Raw genomic sequence first — 22,795 nt, 5'->3', positions numbered from 1 at the left:
TATTCACAAAGCGAAAGAAGCACGTCATATTAAAATATGTGATTAAGTTCACGATAAGATTAATATTGAATCTATGAAATAACCATATCAAAAATAAAGCTATAAAGTATATCGCTTTCCAGTGAATTTGTCTGAAAACAAAACTGATATCACGATTTGAAAATTGATTAAGTCTACCTAGTCATTTGTATTGTATCCGCTAAAAACTGCACGAATGTTTTATTTTAGTTAAACAAACTGTAAACTATTGTTTTTTATCCGTGTTGAAGACCTGGTTGTGACTTTGAGATTGGATACAATAATAAAAGCTCTGTTCTTTTGCTTTTTGTGTTTTTAAATGTGATATACTGATTTCGTACCATGGATGGTTACCTCCTTTCATTTCTTTTCTATACAAAGCTTCTTTTTGGCAATACTTTGGTACACGTTTTTATCATAGTTTTAATTGTATTCTGTGTTCAGACTATTGTCTTGAAATTGGACGAGGTATATTTTGATCATGTATTGTGATTTTTACAAATTTCAAGCTCAACCAATTAGCTTTTATATTGGCCCTGTAAACATTAAAGTCTCCTGGACGATCAGTTGTCAATTAATTTTAAAAGAATGATCAATTAAAGGATAACATAATGACTATCGGAATTCTTAAGAGACGCCTTCAAAAAAAAGAATATTTTAACAGGGATTTGCTGCTTATATTTTTTAATTGATTTGATTATAATTTTGTACCACCATTTTAATAATGCCTATATATAACTTTAGATATGCAAATGCATCGTGAAGTCAGTTTGTATTATAGTTTATTATATTTTTTCATCATCAGATAAAAAACTATCGGATTCCGAGAATATTACAAGGTCGTGGCTGGAAGCAGAGCATGTATGTTCAAAAAGAGGACAAAACCTCATACAGACTAAAAACTTTGATGATATATTCAAGGACGGCAAAACATATTGGATATCTATTTTTCGTCGGAATTTTTTTTCCTGGGGAATTGGTAACTAGAAAATAATTTTAAAGTATTTACAATCTATGAAATAACTAACATTACTACAGGGTGACTGATTTATATATGTAGAATGCAAGACCTTTTTAATTGTCTACTCATCGATGATACAATTCATATATTTACAAATCTTTTTCGTGCAGATTTTGTTTCTACATGCAAACTGATTATCTTACGTGCATGATTAATTATACATCAACATCCTCCTTTTATTAGACTTTGGAATTAAGGTGTCCAAGATCGATAGAAAAACAACAACAAGCAGAAAATCATAATTGATTTACAATTCTTCAAGGTAGGGTAAGGCAGAATCAATAGATTTAAATTTTAATTTGCATTTAGATCTTCCAAAACTTCTTTAAGGAAAAATATAGATAAGATAAAAAAAAATAGGAACATCAAGTTCAGATTTTATGAATGAATTTTCTAATTACCACCTGATACTCTACATTTATTTATGATGAGTGATCGAACGGAAATAGCAATTTATTTTGAATAAGTTCATACTGTTTGTAGGTGTGTCTGATAACGATGATATATATATTGCCGTTATAGTTATTGTTATTAATTATTTCTAATCACCTATCAGTGTCACCGAACTTAAATACAAAAGAACTGAGTGTACGATATGGGACGAATTATAGGTTACACTTTGTAAATACAGCTGTTTCACAAAACACACCTGTTTTGGGGATATTCATAGAAAATTAATTTTGTTTACATACTGGTTCCCAGTTATACTCTCTGTGTTCTATCTCACAGAGACATAACTTCGGAATGTTACCAGTAAATTTACATCGACATAAACCAGATCAGATATTAGAACTTAAAGATAGAATGAAGTATGACATCACAAAGGCAGTGAAATGGACTCAAAAATGGACAATAAACATCAACCTAGACAGAACTGAAATATGCACCTTCTCAAAAAAGACGATCGATGAAGAGGACAAACGCATTTTGATTCAAGGTAAAGAACTTAAATACAGCTCAACACCAAAGCTTCTTGGAATCATTATGGACGAGAAAATGACCCTCAGCAAACACATTGATGCAATTAAAATAAGAGCGAACCGGAATTTAACTATTCTGAGAGAAGTGAGACAGATCAGCAAATTAAAGACAGAAAAGCTATTACAACTATACTACAGTCTAGTCAGATCAGTCGTGGAAAATTGTAGTCCAGCATGGCAAATAGCAGAACCAAAAAAACTTGACAGACTACAGAGAAAAGCACTTATCATATGCATGGATATTCCTACAACATCTGGCAGAGAGGCACTAGAAGTAGAATCAGGAGTTATGCCAATAGACCTGAGGCTAGAACAAATAGCCATTAAAGAGATAGCAAAGAATAAATCCAAATCTGCACAGGAACCCATCAAACAGCAACTTGTGAGGTATGAAGAAAATGACATATATGATAAGTATCCAACACCAATGGGCAAAGCACTAAGCCAAGCAGCAGAAATGGAAAAACAGACAAAGATTAACATCAATCTCGTAGAACCAGAGTTTACCTACAGATTGGGAGACACTCAAATGACTCAATCAAAACCTCTATATTGGAGTCGACTAGGCAAATGAGGAACAAGAACTTTGCCAGGAAACCATTAACCAACTCATGGGAGACTGCACACAAGAACAAGCAATATCGTTTACAGATGGATCGTGCTTATGGAACCCAGGACCCTGTGGAGCGGGAGCAATTATCTATGCTGAACACATCAAACCTGCTGCAAGATTACATAGACCTGTGGCACAAAGAGGATCCATCCTTCTGGCGGAACTCATAGCAATTCTCATGGTCCTAGAATACTGCATTACAGAAAATATTTACAATGCAATACAAAAAAATCAAAACTTTCTCTGACAGTCAAAGCGCCGTGGGATTACTTACACTGAACTGGGCCCCAAACAGCTACATCTCCGTAATAAGAGAAATAAAAGAAAACATTGAACATCTTAGGCACAAAGGACTTAATGTAATTATATCATGGACACCAGGACATGCCAACATAGCTGACAATGATGAGGCTGACATCCTTGCAAGAACAGCGGCAGAGGAAGCAAAAGAAGTACCACCGGAAAATAACGTTATAAAACTGCAGGACGTCAAACAAGCAGCATATAAAAGTACAGGAAATAAATGGCAGAGAAGATGGGAAATATCTGAGAAAGGCAGGGACCTTTATGAAAAAATACCAACTACGAAACACTCAATTATGTATGATTTTCCAACTAAAAGACATTTCAATATATTCGCCCAACTAAGAACTGGCTATACAGAATTCTATTACTAGAAGAACCGAGTAGGCCAAACCAACGCCATAGAGTCATGCAACTATGGAGCACATGAAACGCCTCAACATTTCCTTCTGGAGTGTCCCTGCTATGTAAACGAACAAGAAGATATGTTACACAAAATATCCAAAGAGGTCGGGGTCAAAAACTTGAATTTAGCTACTATGAATACGAGACTGAACGGCGAGAACACAGAAGAGACAAAAGCCAAACTACAAACAGTGGCACATTACATTGACAGAACGGGCAGATTTAATACTGCTGTTCCACAATCCCTATCTTAACCAGCGCGTACCAATTTAAAGCACAGAGAAGAATATACGTCGAGGAAAACGCACCAGAGAGGAAAACCGCACGTTGGATTGAAGATTGAAGTATATTGTTTACATTGAAATCTGTGGTAACCTTTCATTCGAGGTAGGGGTAGTTAAGAAAATTAGTGTTAGTTTAAACTGTGAGAAGTTCAGGGCATATAAACGTTGAAAATATGCCACACAGCCCTATATATTTTGACCTTTGAAAAAAATTGTGGTGCATTTGAACTTTCAATTCTAGGATAAGATTTTTTTTCAAAACTTCATAGTAAAAGTGGTACAGTTTTAGCCGTAAAAGGAGTCCCTACGGGAGATTGCATTGTCAATATTTACAGAAATGCAACCTATAAGGGTGAAAAAGGGGAACATTCAGAATTTAAACAAATTTGCTTTATTTCACAGATTTTTTAAAAGAAGTTAACTCAAATATGAAGTTTTATAAATATTTAATGAAAATTGATAGAATCCTGGGCCTTAAATATGATGACTCAGCATAAATTCACATTTAACAGTATGCATTGTTTACTTAAAGTCCTGGATACAAAATTAATCCATAATATTTGCATATTTGTAAGTTAAATTGTAAAAAAATGCTTTAAAATATTTACTCTTCGCAGTCATTGAAACTCATAGATTCTTCTTGAATATTATTTATGGGGTGTTTGTGTCCTTTCGATAACCCAAAAGTAAGCCCCGACACCTAAATCTGCTTTTTTATTACCACGGCATAATATATACAAGCTAGAAAAACAAAAATATCCCAACAAAACTTACAATAGTGTGTTCTATCCTGAATATGTACTAAATATTCCAAATTGCAAGAAACAGCAGAATGATTTAGGAAATTTTAAGCCCAAAGGGCAAAAAACAGAGAAAATTGCCTACCCCCTGGCTCATAAAACAAATAAATTAAGTTTTAAATGCTATGATTTTATGATTTTAAAGTTCTTGATATAGAAAACCATATCTATGCTTGGAAGTTATGCAAAATCATATGTTAGCAGTCATCTCTATAACATTTTAAGTGAATTTATATCTCAGACTGGTATCTGCATACATACAACTATTGCAAATATGGCTTTGATTGAACACTTCTAGTATATATATTAGCTAAATTGTGTCAGATATATGATTACAGATGATACTGTTGTGACAAGAATTCTAAATTGACAATTTGAGGCAGAAAATGTGTACTTTAATTGAATAGGCATACAGTAAAATATGGACTGGAGACAGAGGCTGGATTGGATATTTTATATCATCTTGAATGTTGTAATGATTGACTGCTAAACATTACATTTATAGTATTCAAATGCTTTCAATATGTTTTTAAAACAGTTTTAAACAGCTTCTAGGCATTTTTTATCAGAAAATATGCAAATAGGGTAAGCTGGCAATAATTAAAGTCTTGTTTTCAAATTCTTTAAAAAAATTGAAACAGGGGCGGGGGTATAAAATGTACAGTAAAGAAAAACTTAGAGTATACACAGTAATTTCTTTAAGGCTATAATTCTGATAAATGAGTATTAATGTGAGAAAAACTGATTTTAGAGAGTTTTCTATTTGAATACATGTTTGTATATAGGTTGAAAAAGGGGAACACTCAGAATTTAACCAAATTTGCTTTATTTCACAGATTTTAAAGAAATTAACTCAAATACGAAGTTTTATAAATATTTAATGAAGATTGATAGAATCCTGGGGCTTAAATATGATCACTCATCATAAATTCACAGATTACAGTATGCATAGTTTACTTAAAGTCCTGGATACAAATTTAATTCATAATATTTGCATATATGTAAGTTAAATTGTTAAAAAATGCTTAAAAATATTTCTCGTCGCGGTCATTGAAACTCATAGATCCTTCTTGAATATTATTTATGGGGTATGTCCTTTCGATAACCAAAAGGTAAGCCGTGACACCTAAATCTGCTTTTTTATTACCACAGCATAATATATACAAGCTAGAAAAACAAAAATATCTCAACAAAACTTACAATAGTGTGTTCTATCCTGAATATGTACTAACTATTCCAAATTGCTAGAAACAGCAGAATGATTTAGGAAATTTGAGGCCCCAGGGACAAAAACAGAAAAAGTTACCTACCCCCTGGGTCATAAAACTGTAAATGCTATGATTTTATGATTTTAAAGTTCTTGGTATAGAAAACAATAACTAAGCATGGAAGTTATGCAACAATCAGATGTTAGCAGTCATCTCTATAACATTTTAAGTGAATTTATATCTCAGACTTGTATCTGCATACATACAACTATTGCAAATATGGCAATAAATTGACAATTTGAGGCAGAAAATGTGTACTTTAATTGACAAATAGGCATACAGTAAGATGTGGACTGGAGACAGAGGCTGGATTTGATTCTTTATATTATCTTGAATGTTTTAATGATTGACTGCTACACATTACATTTATAGTATTCTGATATGCTTTCAATATGTTTTTAAAACAGTTTTAAACAGCTTCTAGGCATTTTTATCAGAAAATATGCAAATAGGGTAAGCTGGTAATAATTTAAAAAGTCTTGTTTTCAAATTCTTTAAAAAAACAGGGGAGGGGGGTTTTAAATGTACAGTAAAGAAAAACTTAGAGTATACACAGTAATTTCTTTAAGGCTATAATTCTGATAAATGAGTATTAATGTGAGAAAAACTGATTTTAGAGAGTTTTCTATTTGAATAAATGTTTGTATAGGTTGCACTTTGTAAATACAGCTGTTTTTCAAAACACGCCTCTTTTGGGGAGATCTTGAATATTCATAGAAACTTAATTTTGTTTACATAATGGTTCCAAGTTATGCTCTCTGTGTTCCATCTCACAGAGACATAACTTGGGAATGTTACCAGTAAGTTTACATGTGCATATTGTTTACATTGAAATCTCTGGTAACCTTTCATTCGAGGTAGGGGCAGTTAAGAAAATTAGTGTTAGTTTAAACTGTGAGAAGTTCAGGGCATATAAACGTTGAAAATATGCCGCACAGCCCTATATTTTGACCTTTGAAAAAAATTGTGGTGCATATGAACTTTCAATGCTAGGACAAGATTTTTTTCAAAACTTCATAGTAAAAGTGGTACAGTTTTAGCCGTAAAGGGAGATTCTATGGGAAATTATATTGTCAATATTTACAGAAATGCAACCTATAAGAGTTTAAGAATTATATAATTTATATGTGCTTATGCAGAGTATTTAAAAGTATCGGTTATTGTATTGATCTGTTCGAAACCTTTCTATTGTGAGATTTATTTTAAACTTAATTTATAAAAATCATATATAAAAAATTACATATCTTCACCCAATTGTTCCTTTCTTAATTATGAGCAATGGCGTATTCAGAAATGTTCTTAAATATGGGTATTAACTGACTAAGAAGTGGCCGGGCTAGTCATGTTTCAGTGATTCTCTGGATAGTCAACCAAAATTTTTTCACGAAAGGTTGAATGCCGCACCAAACACCATCCTCCCCTTAAAAAATCATCTTTGAATGAAGACAAAAATTATATCAAAACGTGATACAATAACGACATCTATAGATATAAGAAGATGTGGTATGAGTGCCAATGAGACAACTCATTCATTCAAGCAAGCTATGTATGGCCCCAAAAATGACCAGTAAAATTAATCAAAAGGGAAAACCAACGATATAATCTATATAAAAAACGAGAACCAATAATGAATCACATCCACACACGCCAACTGCTGAACATCAGATTCCTGACTTAGGACAGGTACATATAAATGCAACGGGATTAAGTTTTAACAGATACTAAACTTCGCCCATAACTCACTCAATAGTGTAACATCACAACATAAAAAAGACAAACTGTAAATATCAATTGACATAGCTTAACTCACTCACACATATGATGACCATTCATGCGTTTGTTGAAGGGCTGCTCTATCTCGCGTGTATAGTGTACACAGACCCAGTCGAGTGGCAAGTAAATGTTTGAGTATTTAGTATTTGTTGACAAGTCAGACAACGTCTGCTACCACATGACTTGCACCATCCTGCAATTGAACAGCTTTTATTTGAGGAGGCGTCAGCTCTTACAAATAAGTCTTTCAGACTTGCTGGTCTCCGAAAAGCTAAGACAGGAGGATTGGGAAAGATCTTGGATAATTTAGGGTGTTTGGCAATAATTTGCCAATTGGCACGGATCAAACATGAAAGGTTAGTAAAGGCTGGATCGTATGTAAGAAAAAACGGGACTATTTTGCTACACCTCTTCCGTTTGTACTGTAAGAGGTCATTGCGACTGTTATTGTTATCGCGCGCAAAACCCTTATCTATGTCCAATTTCTTATAGCCTCGTTTTGTCAAAAATCCGCGAAGTTCCTTTAACCGTTTCGTGACAGCCTCCTCAGAGGAGCAAATCCGCTTTACTCTGAAAGCTTGACTGTACGGGATACTTTTTGTACAGTGTTTATCTGTGGGTTAACAGTAGAGGTCTGTTGATATGATAATTATCAAAGGTAACAGGATTATAATTTAGTACGCCAGACGCGCGTTTCGTCTACATAGACTCATCAGTGACGCTCATATCAAAATATTTATAAAGCCAAACAAGAACAAATGACACCGTCCTTTATAAATGTGGTTGTGTCTAAGAAAGATATTTTAGAGTCGGAAATTTCATACGTAAATTTAATTGAATAATGGGCGTTGTTTGCATGTCTGATAAAATCATCCCGTTTTTGTTGGAATTCAATCCATTTCATGTCAACATCATCAATGAAACGGAACCAAGACAGAGGTGTGGATAAGATGCTGCAATAACTTGTTTTTCTAATTTGCCCATGAAAATATTGGCGTAAGACGATGCCATTTTCGTCCCCATCGCTGTCCCGTTTATTTGAAGGATATATATATATATATATATATTTAGACGAGTTGTATATATATATATATATATATATAAGCCTAAAAAGTGTCCCTCGTGGGATAAATCGTTGACTATTATTCAGACGTTTTATATATATATATCTATATTTATATAACTCGTCTAAACATCAACCCAACAATGTTAGATCTGTAAATTTGCTTTCGCAAATATTTTGTTCTTCCCTCGCCGGGATTCGAACCCATGCTACTGTGATATCGTGACACCAAATCGCCTGCACTGCAGCCGTCCCGCTAGACCACACGACCACCTGGGCTCTACAAAATAAAGCTTTCAGTGGCCGTGTGTTACCTTTCCTCGTCAGTTTTAATCTAGCGGCGTACTACAGTACATGCGATATAAGGCATGGAGATGTTATTGTTACAGATCAGCTCAATTATCTATAGTAAAGGATCCTACAAATTAATGTAAGATACAGTCACAGACAATAATTATATTTATAAGTACGTCTGAGTCAGTGACAACTCTACAACAGATTTATCCATCGGATCTCCATCAACGATAAATTGTATGAATTTCTAAAAATTAATTTGTATGATTTCAAGATTGTTTTTAAATCCTTTTTCGTCTCTCTCATTATATATATATATTTATACGCAATCATAGGTTTGAACGTAGTTTTCAATTTAGACTTGTTTATAAAAGTCTATAAAAACGACCAACCAGCAAATTTACTATGTACCGGATCGTCTAGAATAGGCGATACTATGCAGATAAGGAAAAAATTATATCAGTCTAAAGATTTGCACAACGGTACTGATATAAGATGTTATAATACGAAAATGTTGTTATTAAATCGTGCTGACACGTCTGAGTCAGTGACAACTCTACAACAGATGTATCCATCGGATCGCCATCAATGATGGTGATACATGGCTGTGTACATAATGTATATACAACTCGTCTAAACATCAACCCAACAATGTTAGATCTGTAAATCTGCTTTCGCAAATTTTTGGTTCTTCCCTCGACGGGATTCGAACCCATGCTACTGTGATATCGTGACACCAAATCGCCTGCACTGCAGCCGTCCCGCTAGACCACACGACCACCTGGGCTCTCAAAAAAAGAGCTTTCGCTGGCCGTGTGTTACCTTTCCTAGTCAGTTTTAATCTAGCGGCGTACTACAGTACATGATATATAAGGCATGAAGATGTTATTGTTACAGATCAGCTAAATTATCTATAGTAAAGGATAGAACCAAAAATTTGCGAAAGCAAATTTACAGATCTAACATTGTTGGGTTGATGTTTAGACGAGTTGTATATATATATATAGTGTCTAAAAATAGCAACAATCAACATTTAATCTATCTAGGTGTGGATCAGTTTGTAAATAAACTGATGCAGTTACTAAATTAAATTATATAAGTGTCTAAGAATGTAACTTTAACACACTAATGAGTGTTAAAAAATTAGTTTGTTACATTTTATATATTATTCACGCAATATTTCGCTAAACAAATTAGCTTCATCGGGCGAGTGCATCTAGGTGAAATCGGATGCATGACAAAAAATATCTTTGTAGCTTGACGGCTACACAAAATTTGTGTAAAAGTTTAACATATTGATTGATGGGGTATATAAAACATATTTTTGCCGTTTATTGTACATAACATTTTTAATTCTAAACAAATAGTTGTTTGAGTTAAATAGAATGAAATTCATGATTTATTCCTTTGGTTTTGGGTAGAACTGTTTTTCACCCCTCTCATTAAGTCCATTAGGTTCAAGAGTACGTAGCTGATGCATCCAGAACCTTTCTCTCTGTTTTCTCCTTTCGGAGTCCCAATTTTGATTTACCTCAATTATTTGAAAGGTGATATTATTAAAAGTATGTCCTGTTCTTAAGAGGTGTCTCGTAATTGGGCAGTTTATTCCTTTAGTATAGAACGACCGGTGATTGTTAAGTCTGATGTTGAATGTAGTTTCTGTTTCACCAACATACTGCAGCTTGCAAGTTCCACAAGTAAGAATATAAATACTATTTTCCGTTTTGCAATAGATGTTGTATCGCTGCTTTGTTACTGTGCTGCTGAAAGAGTGGTCAGTGTTGGCGGCTTTACAGCACTTACAATTGCTTCTACCGCAATGTTTGTAACACCCAAATTTAGAAGTTTCTTGTTTCTTTACTTTTGATGTCACAAGTATGTCTTTGAGATTTTTGGGTCTGCGATAGGCAATAACAGGAGGTGATGGAAAAATTTCTCTGTTAAGGAAGAGTCATTTTCGATAAGACGCCAGTGCTTTCGGATAGTAGTTTAAATATTTGTCAAATCGGGATGGAAGGTTACAACAAACAGAATTCTATCTGCACGGGTCGTCTTATCTTTGTATTCCATGAGGCTAGCTCGATCTGTTTCTTGGGCTTTATCAAAAGCGTCTGTGATGTGTTTGGTTTTATATCCTCTTGATTTCAGCTGTGTTTTAGTTGTCCCAAACGATAGTTCAGTTTGAATTCCGAGGAGCAAATTCGCTTTAGTCTGATGGCTTGACTGTAAGGTATACTCCTGGAGCAGTGTTTCGGGTGACAACTTTTTGGAGAAAGGAACTGGTGTTTATCGGTTTTCTTTGTGTGCAGATCAGTTGTCATGACCCCGTTTTTTACAAATGTGGTGGTGTCGAGAAAAGCAATTTTCTCGCTTCAAAATTCAGATGTAAATTTAATTGAGTGATGGAACTGATTACAATGATCTAGGAAATCTTGCAAATGTTCTGCAGTATCGTTCCATTTCATGTCAATGTCATCAATAAAACGGAGCCATGACAAGGGTTTGTATGGCACACTCAAAAGGATGCGTTCTTCGAGATCCCCCATAAAAATGTTGGCAAAAGAAGGTGTCATTTTTGTTCCCATACTAGTTCCGTCAATCTGTAAAAAGTGCTTGTCGTTTAAATTAAAGTTGTTATTTTCAAGCACTAGCTTGAGCAATTGAACTAGACAGTCAGTTTGGGGATGTTTATCCTTTCGAGTATTCCATACTTTTTCACACGCGGCAATTCCTTCATCTTTTGGAATATTTGTGTATAAAGAACACACATCCATTGAAACCAAAATTGTGTTGTTAGGTAAAGGACTTAAGGAATTCATTTTCTTCAAATAGTTAGTCGTATCTTGAATATGAGATGGTAGTTGTTTAACAAGTGGTCTGAGGTGGTAATTACCATCAAATTCCGTTATATTTACACTGATGCGTTAAATAAACAGACACAATAAATAAAATAGTCAAAATATGGGTACATCAGTCATCATCGTAGGAACAATACCGGTCCCCTTTACAATCGTCCATGTAAATTACAAATTAAAAATTTGATTATTATCAGAAAAAGTTACATTTATTTGTTTACGCTTTAATTAAAATGAGAGAGAAAGGCGTTGTTCGCCGAGCTTATTTTTTTCTTTTTTTGTAGCGACTACACATCCATGTTATATTTTCCTGCAATGTACTAACTACTAGTATGTTTTAGCCGACACTTTATAATTTACGCATGAAAAACGTGTACCTTTATTTTGCTGCAACATAAACAATGATTCAAATGTATCTTTTCTCTTCCAATAAAAACAGGATACCTATGCGAATACTACTTGTATCTATAGGGTCTCTAATAAAACGGTCGACTTTCCGAAGGATACTGTTACAAGTTCCTCTTCCAGCTACCGAAATAAAACACATTTGCTTTAGCCAACAAAGCACGGTTAGGTTAAAATTAATCAAGTCATTTACATTTGGTTGAAAGTTCTTAATCAACAATTTGTAATTTGTCTTCCGGTGTGTTGATTTTTAGTTTGTATAAACGACTGTTAACGTCATTATTCAACGTCTATATTTTCGCAGACCATCGGACCTTAGCGTATGGAGGAATCGCACTTTAGCGTATACCATCGCACTTTAGCGTATACCATCGCACTTTAGCATGACCATCGTACTTTAGCGTCCCCATCACACTTTAGAGTCCTATATATATATATATATATATATATATATATATATATATATATATATATATATATATATGTTGGCGAGACAGAGCAGCCATTTAACAAACGCATGAATGGTCATCGAAGTGACTACACTTGCAAGCCCGACCTACCCGTAAGTCGTCATTTGAGATCACCTGGACACACACAAGCTGATCTCAAAAACCTTACCATCACAATCATAGACCACAACGAGGGTTGGTCGAAGGTCGACAGAGTCGCTCGGGAAAGATTTTGGATAAGAAAGTTACGGACAGTTTCCCCAGAGGGCATAAATGAAAAAACATAGAACGAGTCCCTCATTTTCCTGTGACCACCTGTTTCAAACAACGCCGGATTTAGTACTGGCTTTACAGTTCGAAATTATTTTTAAAAATAACAGTTTAAATTACAGGTTTCCATTGATTCGGGATGATGTATAAGTACGTTGCCACGTTCAATTATTTTACCTCATTATATAAAACTAATTTTTTCAATCATTATTAGACTGCTATTCGTTTGGGAGGCTTAAATATGTAGTTTCTTTTGTAATTGCCCTACCGTTGTCTAATTTATACCATCCTGGATCGGTTAGGACATTTTTTATCTTTTTGTTTCAGGACTGCTCTCAATGCAGTTATAACATCTCAACTGTCACAACCTTTGGAAATCTAGAGTTGTGCCAGTTCACAACGAAAATAACTATTTTCATTTGGCATATCTTTGTAATCTTTGCGCCGTGTTTGGAAATTTTAAAATTATATCAGCGTCTGTGGTGTTCGCTCAAATTATATAAATTCAAGATTTAGAAAAAGTATCTCAGTTTGAATATATTGACATGATTTATTTGACATCGTGCTATTATTGAAGAAGGATATCTGTTATCCGAAATATCTAATATTTGTATATTTTATAGCTATTTAATGGTGATGTTGTACCCTTTTTGACGTGTTATATATTATATTTTGTAGTGTACAGAATCATATTACATGATCCATCGCCCTGTAAGATTGATCGTTGACTATTTATTCAGTCATTTTATATATATATATATATATAGGTTATTGGTTATATATATATATATTGGTTACATTCCCAAGTAATGTATTTATGAGATGAAACATATAGATCATATCCGGGAACAAGTACGTTAACATAACAAAATATCTCTGAATATTATATACTAAAGTAACCCCACACACACACAAAAAAGAAAGGGTGTGGTTTGTGAAACATCTGTATATACAAAGTACAACCTATAATTCATTTGTCGTTTTCCTCTTCCTTTACAAAAAAAAGCAGCGCGAAAATCTTGGTATCAGATATAATACTTAATATTGGTATTTGAAGAAAAAAGTTTGTTCAGCTCTGTTTTGCTATAGACCTGACTTAAAACTGCTGCTTGTTTCGTTGAAATATTAAACTCATTATCAAATTTCCCTTTCTAAAAACAATTGTCATTGGAGTCAGTTTTACTGGTTACTTTCTTCTTACTAGGAAGGGACCTAGATACCCTTTTTGAAAACGCTTAGCAAGTTGTTTGTTTCTCTGTCTTTTTTTAAAGTTTCTCCTCAAAGTGCGGAATCGTTGAAAACGGGGTTAAGTCAAATATCTGTATTATTGTCAAAAGTAGGCATATTGAAATAAATTTCACTTCAGGGTCTACCGGAAAACTCTGTCTGTAACTGTCTTAGAACTAGTTACCTTCTGAGGCGTATCTAATCTCCATGCCCCTTTCAAAATATCAACTTGATTTTGTTTTTATATAATATCAGTTTTATCTTATAAAGCGATATGCATAATCATCTTCTCCATTTTTTTTTCTTCTAATTTAAATGATGCTTTCTGATTTGAGTCTGATGTAATAGTAACTGTACTTGTATTCTTATGTGTGTAACGTAAATACCTTTGAACCCTTTCTGTAGATTTCACACCTTCAATATTAAATACTGATCTAAAGTCTACACTAGATGCATATTCTGAATGATCACTATTTTCACATAACAAAAAATCATTGTCTGATACACAAATAGACAACGTATCTAAATTCCCTATCAGCAGAATATGGGTAAATATTAATCTGCGAGCTACACTACATGCCTCGTCTGTGACCGTAACAGTTTCTGACAAAGCAACCCCCGACTAAGGTTATGTACGTCTTTCAACTTCAAAATAAATTTACTAAATGACTTAACATTTCATTCAAAGATGAATGCTGTTGCTCTTGCTCAGCAAATCTTGCATTCATACGACCTTCTTAATCATTAAAATTGTCTTTTATCTTTATCAATCTTTTCTTACCGCAACGGTTTTGTGTCTTAGCGTCCGCCATATTTATAATTTCTGACATAACAGAAGCGTTTTCTTTTTCTTGTATAGAATCAAAACCTCCACTTCTCATTCTTTCACGTAATAAATCAAAACCATTGTCCTATTTATTTACCGTGGATTCTTTTTTCTAGAATCAACGCTTAAAATCTATCACTGAAATGGACTTATCAAATTGGCCAATAAAGGCAATAGAAGTATACCACTGTTCGAAAGTCATAAATCGATTGAGAGAAAACAAATCCGGGTTACAAACTTAAACTGAGGTAACACATCAACTATTTGAACCTCTCCTTGAAATATTTTATGTGTGTGTGGCATCAATAGATCGACGAAACCTGCACTCTCCGCTACCTCTGAGTTACCTTTTAATTGTATATTTTATATATATGAATGAATATGATACACATTTGTAGAACGAGCACACCGGACTTGTACCTTTACATATTTAGAATATGCAACCGTATAGAATAAGTTGGTAGCTGCAAGGTTAGCATGGTTAAGCACACATAGTTAAAGAGTCAAGCAAATGGTAGAGTGTCAGTTAAGGTTTGAATCCCTGTATTTTCTTTGATTTCCCTATTCCTCAGTTCTTCCGTTTTTCCTATTTTGAGGAGTTTTTTGTAACAAAAGCGGTTTGTTGGATTATTATTGGTACAGGTTTCACATATTTGAAACGAAAATGATTACATTCATTTTGTCTGTTTTTGTTTTATTAAAATACACATGTTCGAATAATGCTTCTCGTTAGAAATTTCTGTACCATTATTATTATATTTACTTATAAATTAGTTCGAATAGGTCCTATTTTGTAAATTACGGATTATATTCAGATGCCTGATAGTTTAAAGAGCCACTAGCTGTCGAATTCATGTTCATCGATTTGACTCAAATATTGATATTAGATTTTTAACAATGTAAAACATTTATCCGAATTATAAAAAGTCTTAATAAACAATTTACAGGGCATCGACTCGATAATATGTATCTTTGTTTCGTATGTATTTTAGTCTAAACAACATTTATTAAACCATCGAGATGACCCCGAAAAAGCCGACGAACACATAACACGATATAGACATAAACATAAATAGATATAGATATATGGACGTGGTGCAAATGGATTTTATGAAAATTTAGTACATTTTCGGTTTCACCTGTAATAGTATGTTTTTTTAGCTCACCTGCCTCACAGGTAAAAGTGAGCTTTTCTCATCACTTGGCTTCCGTCGTCCGTCGTCGTCGTCGTCGTCCGTTAACTTTTACTAAGATCTCCTCCGAAACAACTAGGCCAAATTAAACCAAACTTGCATGGCCTAAATCATGAATAAGGTATACGATGACCCCGCCAATCATCCAAGATGGCCGTAATGTCTAAAAATAAAACATGGGGTAAAACGCAGTATTGAGTGATATCTCTAAAACTTAAGCATTTAGAACAAATCTGACCTAGGGTTGACATTATTAATCAGGTCAAGATCTATCTGCTTTTAAATTTTCAGACGCATCAGACTATTTTTCGTTGGGCTGCTGTCTCTGAATTTGTAATTTTAAGGAAATTTTGCAGTTTTTGTTATTTTCTTGAATATTATAATAGATAGAGATAATCTGTTAACAGCAAAATTGTTCAGTTTAGTACGCTCTTCAAATAAGTAAGCATTACCAGATTGTCAATTGACCCTTTCTGGACTTATTGCCTTTTAAAGTTAGCTTTTTACAATATTTCGTATTCCTTTGTAATCTTTTAAAAAATCTTCTCCTCTGAAACTACTTGGCCAAATCGTTATAGTTGAAGATAACTGTTAATAGCAAGAATGTTCAATAAAGTAAGATCTTGAATTAAGTAATCATGACCAAAATTGTCACTTGACCCCATAAAAACATTAAAACAAAGAATTGTGTCATGAATTCTGTTTGTCTTTGATAATGTAGAGTATCCTTTATTTAATATGCACTGAAGCGCATAGACCAAGGTGAGCGACACAGGCTCTCAAGTTTGTGGATGTAATCAGTCAATCAAAGGATTTACATTTGTTTCAATTTCAATGTTGACATTCTTTTGACAACCTTACACGCATCAATCATGCATAATCCATCTCTCGCTTAGGAGTTATATTTAAGTTCACGTTAATACAGATTCAATGAGGTCGAATTATTCAGTTGCAAGTGAACAATTCATCATCAATGTTTCTTAGCTTATTTTGACAAAATTAAACCATACTTGCTGCTTACAGCGAATTATTATTTCACTATTTTACAATCCTTGATGATTGAACAAAAAATAATTATTACTACATATTAATACATATTCGTGTGTTTATTTAAATAAAAATACCCGAGAAAACGACCGTTTGATAAATCTCTGTATTTGCACGCATTTCCGTTGAAAAGCTGAGGCGTTCCGAAATCGGCATGCATGTTATTGCATTCTTTGTTGTTGTCTGGAAAAAGAAGATAAAGGATCCTGGTCATACAGCTAATTTGACAGCGATGTCAGAGTCTATGATTGATAAGCAGATGGTCATTAGCTTTATTGACGATAAAAAAAGATCATCAGTTAATTGCACGAAGCGTGACTTGAAATTAATATACAAATGGCTGGTTGGAAAGGGGGAGTTGTGGTCAATAGAGAACATCCCTCACAATGATCTTTGAATTCAACATAACCTTTATGAAAGAAAATTGCCAGGAATATGAACCGGGGACGTTCGACGGTATTCGTGCCAGTATTGAGGTGCATTTAAAAGACAAAGAGTACAAAAAGGGGAACATTCAGATGTATTAACTGGTGTTAAATCGTCACTTGGATCATCAGTGACCGCAAATTAAAGTGACAATACATGTAAAAATGTGGCTTTATACACAAGATTGACCGTCTTACTGTTCACATCAAATTAGTCCACCGATGGCCACATCTTCACAGTATGTCTGATCTTATACTGCTGCGCCTGATAATATTCATGAACAATCTTAATTCTAAAGGTGCGTCGGAAGCATTGTCTAACATGTTCAGTAAAAGCACTGCTCTAAATAACTGCACTTTTAATATGAACTTTAACATGGAACAGTCAAATGAAGAAGGTCAGAGGCATTCTAGGCCAAATAACTGTTATGCACCGCCAAGAAAAAACATTTAAGCGATTACTTCCGTTGGAATTTTCGGACGAGCTCCAATAATTCTAGGCCAGAGACTATTCAAAACCCATGTGGAATTTAAGGACACTGTTTTATTGTTGCAAATTGTTGAATTAATATTACTTTATTAAATTGTTGAAAACTGATTTATTTTCTAAATAAACACAAATAAGACGTCAATTCAATAATGAATTACATGTACATTATAAATGTACTTTTTTATCAAACTATTGGCAGGATCATAACTTTAAACAACAACACAAAACTGTATTCATCATTCAATTTATTGTAGTCACTTGATGTCCTTCTCTTTCATCGCCTTAAAAAAATACCATATAAATATCGCCTTTGGTAATAGTGTTGACTTGGGTTATTGGAACTGTACACAGAATATCATCTGTCCTTTCATGATATCAGAACGCTACAAAATATATTTGCACAATCTGTCCTTCTCTTATAGGAATGCTACCAATATGAAAAAGAACAGATATGGGTCAATGGTACAAAGGCATCACCAACTCACTAAATGTAACACAAAAAAAATATATATCCTGAGCTGACAACACAGAAAATATACTTGCACAATAACTCTTCCCTAATATTGAAAAGTTGCAAAATATACCAACCGTCAATCGGTCAGAAAAAATCTGGTTCAATTTATTTTTCGTCAATTGTCTGTCTGTCTGTTCTCCCTATTGTTGCCACTTGTCCATCTGTATTGAGTGTATTCTGTCACTTAGTTAATTTATTATTCAATTTATTGGTGTCCATTGTCTGTCTGTCATCCGAAAACAGAAAACAATGGCTGTTATGAGTCTCGTCATCATGATCAATTCTACTCCTGGCTCGTGTGTTTTTTCTCTCTTTTGATTTGATAGGATGACGTTTATATTTTAAGCAAGCAGTGAATCTTTAAAAAAAAACAGCTTTTTTTATATAAATTAAATTTAAATCCCTTCTTTCTATCAAAATTAAACGGCATTAAATAATGCTCAATATTTAAAGTGTTTAAATTGAGTTCAGGAGTAAAAAACCATATGATAAAACGTAATTCTGTTTTTGTTTAACACAGAAATATGATTTAACCATACTGCAAGATGATTTTAAAATAATGAACAAAAAAATGTTTGTTTCTTTCGTTAATTTGGAATCTAAGATATTGGTCTTTTTCTACATTTATAATTTGTAGTTTTATTTTTTAACTTTAATGTGTTGAGAAGACTCAACATTACGAATTATTATCATCTATTGTTTAACTTTTTTTTAGATATTACAAAAACAGTGTGTGTGGCCGCAAATATTCAACAAAATGGAAGTTTTCAGCTGGAGACGCATTTTTGCAATGAAAGTCTAAGAGCCTTATGCCATAGCCCTAACCATACTGGTTCTTCCGAAGCTGGTATTGTTATTATTTTTAAACATTATTAACTACGCTTTTAAAAAACCAACCTAGTCACTTCCCTCGAGACTAACATTGAAATATAAACAATGCTATTTTTAATTATACACAACGTTTTCATATGTTTGTTCTTTTACTCTGTTGTAATGATTTATAATAGCTTTTTTTTTTAAGTCTGTTTTATATAGATAAAAAAGACCAGCAAAGGCCAAGGCTCCTGACTTTGGACAGGCGCACAATGCAGAGGAGTTAACCATATTGTATTGCGAGATCTCAAAACTCCCCTTATATCTCTAGACAATTCATAAAAAAAAACCACAGCAATACGCACAGTAAATAAAGGCAACAGTAGTATACCGCTTTTCGAAACTCATAAATCCATAGAAAAAAACCAAATCCGGGTTACAAACTAAAACTGAGGGAAACACATTAAATATAAAAGGAGAACAACGACACAACATTAAAATGTTACACACACAGAAACTTAGAATTATACAAAATCAGTAAAAATTAAGTTCTAAAGAAGTTTGAGTTCGATGTAAAAATAAGTATAGGTAACAGAAGAAAACAAAGCAAATTGACAAAAACCAATATAAATTAACAAAGGACTTTGAAAGGTTTGGTTAGCTTTTGGTGTGAATTACGACATGTTTGTGTTAAGTTTGTGGTATCGACAACTCTGGACTGTAATTATTTGTCACTTATGAAGAGATTTCTTTCGTTAAAATGATAAACATGTGTATGTGGTTACATACACGAGAAAATCGATCAAGTTGGGATATATAAACACCATACAATTATGCCAAAGGAACATTACCTTCTAAATTTGGATAATTAACAATAGGAAAAATCATCTCTTTTATCGTAATAAAAAAATACGACATGGTAGAAAATACAAATATAAGTAATTCAACTTTGAAATTTTCAAAAAAACTATGGATTTTCTTATCCAAGGCATAGATTACCTTAGCCGTTTTTGGCAAAACATTTTGGAATTTTGGGTCCTGAATGCTCTTCAGTTTTGAACTTGTTTTGCTTTATAATTTTTTTGATAAGAGTGTCAGTGATGAGCCTTATGTAGACGAAACGCGCGTATGGCGTATCAACCATTTTACACCACTGGGTCGATGACACTGCTGGAAGACGTTTCGTCCTCGGGAGTATCACCATCCCAGTAGTCATTACTTCGGTGTTGACATGTATTTCAATTATATGGTCATTTTATAATTTTCATGTTTACAAAACTTTGAAGTTTTCGAAAAATTAAGGAGTTTCTTATCCCATGCATAGATTACCTTAGCTGTATTTGGCAAAACTTTTTGGAATTTTGGGTCCTCAATGCACTTCAACTTTGTACGTGTTTGGCTTTATAACTATTTTGATCCGAACGTCACTGATGAGTCTCATGTAGACAAAACGCGCATATGGCGTATTAAATTAAAACCTGGTACCTTTAATAACTATGTACCATTATCTTTATTTACACAATTTATAGTAATACTTTTGTAATGTAAAAGACGGGCGAAAGATACCAGAGGGACAGTGAATAAAGAAAATACACAAAAAAACACCCTTACAAACGTACTAATCCCAATTTTGTATATTCTACATATGCACCTTTGACGTCACTTTTTCTGGCGTTAATTCTTATGAAAGACAAACTGTTCTTTTGTGCTGTACTTGTGTACTGTCGTAAATTAATTTGAGGTGTTCGTTGTTAATCTGTGGTTTAGATATTTTTATGTACCATTATATTATTCATTTATGTATTTCCTGTCCTGAGTAAGCTTACGCTTATTTGTACTGTATTTCTGTCATGTAATGTTGTCATTTTATCGCTATTTTTAATATTGCCATTTAGGCGGGAGGCTTGGCTAGCCATCCAACCAGTTTCAACCTACCAATTTTTCCAAAAACAAAATCCAGTACCAAGTCAAGAATGTGGTATTTGTTATGTTTCTATGGATGTTGGCGTTTATTTTTGTAGCAGTTCAGTGTTTCTGTTGATCCATTGTTTTCCTATTATAGTTCATGTGTTTCCCTCGGTTTTGGTTTGAGACTCGGATTTGTTCAATCGATTTATGACCATTGAACACCGATATACTACTGTTGCTTTTATTTAGCGTTACGCTTAGCGTTACAAACATATATATCAATATCAAGGAAAGGGCTCATTTGGCAATCACATCAAATCTCCTAGTTTTTGTATTGTAAACCAATAATGTAAGTTCAAATTGCTATTTACCGGGAAATATTGATCTGCTTTAAGATAAGACCCATTACCAGCTTTGTAACTTCGTTAAACAGGCGACTGTTCTCTTCTCGTCAAAACTAGATTTATGTAATTAGTAAACCGACTAGTACCACACTTTTAGCAACCACTATTGTGCCATATCTCTTGCACGTTAAAGACACTCTTGTAGATTTCGAAAAAGAGCAGGCTTATGCCGCTACAAGGCAGCACTTGCTCCCGCAAAGTAGAAGGGGATTAATATAAGTTGCAAAACTTGTTTCCCAATCCACTATAAATAAATATGTTCAAACTAAACTGTTTGTTGTTCTAGTTGTCTTGTACATGTGGTATGTAAAATATCCTGATTAAACTCCGTACCATTATTTTATAAACCCCACCTAATCAAATCCTGAATTGCATTCATGCATTTACAGTGAAGAGACATTATTTGACTTAATCCAGTTGTATTGGCGGTATGAAGTAATAATTGCTCATCTCTCAAATAGTAAACGAAAAATATAAGATTTTTTTTATTTTTATTTTTTTATTTTTGAATTAATGCAATTGAAAACAGCTCAAACAAATTGTTCTCCTATCTGTTTATCGCTCAAATAGTTCAATTTCATGTTTATTTTATGCATCGTCGATTCTTCTTTGTTATGCATGTGGGTATTTTGGTGGAACTAATTGTGGGAGATCAAACTCTTTTATCTTTATGTGTAACTTAATATTTATGTGGATGATTTTTTTTTTAGGAAAATGTTGGTTTTTTAAAACTTGTTCATTTAAAATTTAAAAGATTAATGATCGGAAATGGTGTGCAGGATATTGACCAAAAATATTGCCGGATGTTGTGTTACTTTGCCCTGTATTTAGGCCTATAAATCTTGGTAAAATACAATAACCTGATAACACATAGATTAGAAAGTCGAGTTTATACAATAGCAAATCTATGTTCGTCTAAAAAAAATAAAAAATGCAATGGTCCAGGGCTTATGTTTAGATTTTGAAGAACACATTTAATGTGACTTCGTGTTCGCTGCATTTTAGTTGGTCTTTATGAGTTAATTGAAACACTCCAACTTAAAGTGAAAAAATCAATGCTTGTGGTGATTGATGAGGTAAGAGTTTGATACAGAAAAAACAAACCTAGTAGCGGGGTATCAAGTGATGCTTTTATCTGAATCTTTTT

The 22,795-nt window shown here is 33.4% G+C and overlaps 1 protein-coding gene across 1 annotated transcript in view; it reads left to right on the top strand.

Annotated features, from left to right (window-relative positions):
- LOC139488064 (uncharacterized) overlaps positions 1-22,795 on the top strand; it is a 222,688-nt gene that overhangs the window by 128,172 nt on the left and 71,721 nt on the right. The window lies entirely within an intron of this gene.

This window comes from Mytilus edulis, chromosome 9 (assembly GCF_963676685.1).
Source record: "Mytilus edulis chromosome 9, xbMytEdul2.2, whole genome shotgun sequence".
In the NCBI taxonomy this organism is placed as follows: domain Eukaryota; kingdom Metazoa; phylum Mollusca; class Bivalvia; order Mytilida; family Mytilidae; genus Mytilus; species Mytilus edulis.
This window is presented reverse-complemented; position numbering and strand designations above follow the sequence as displayed.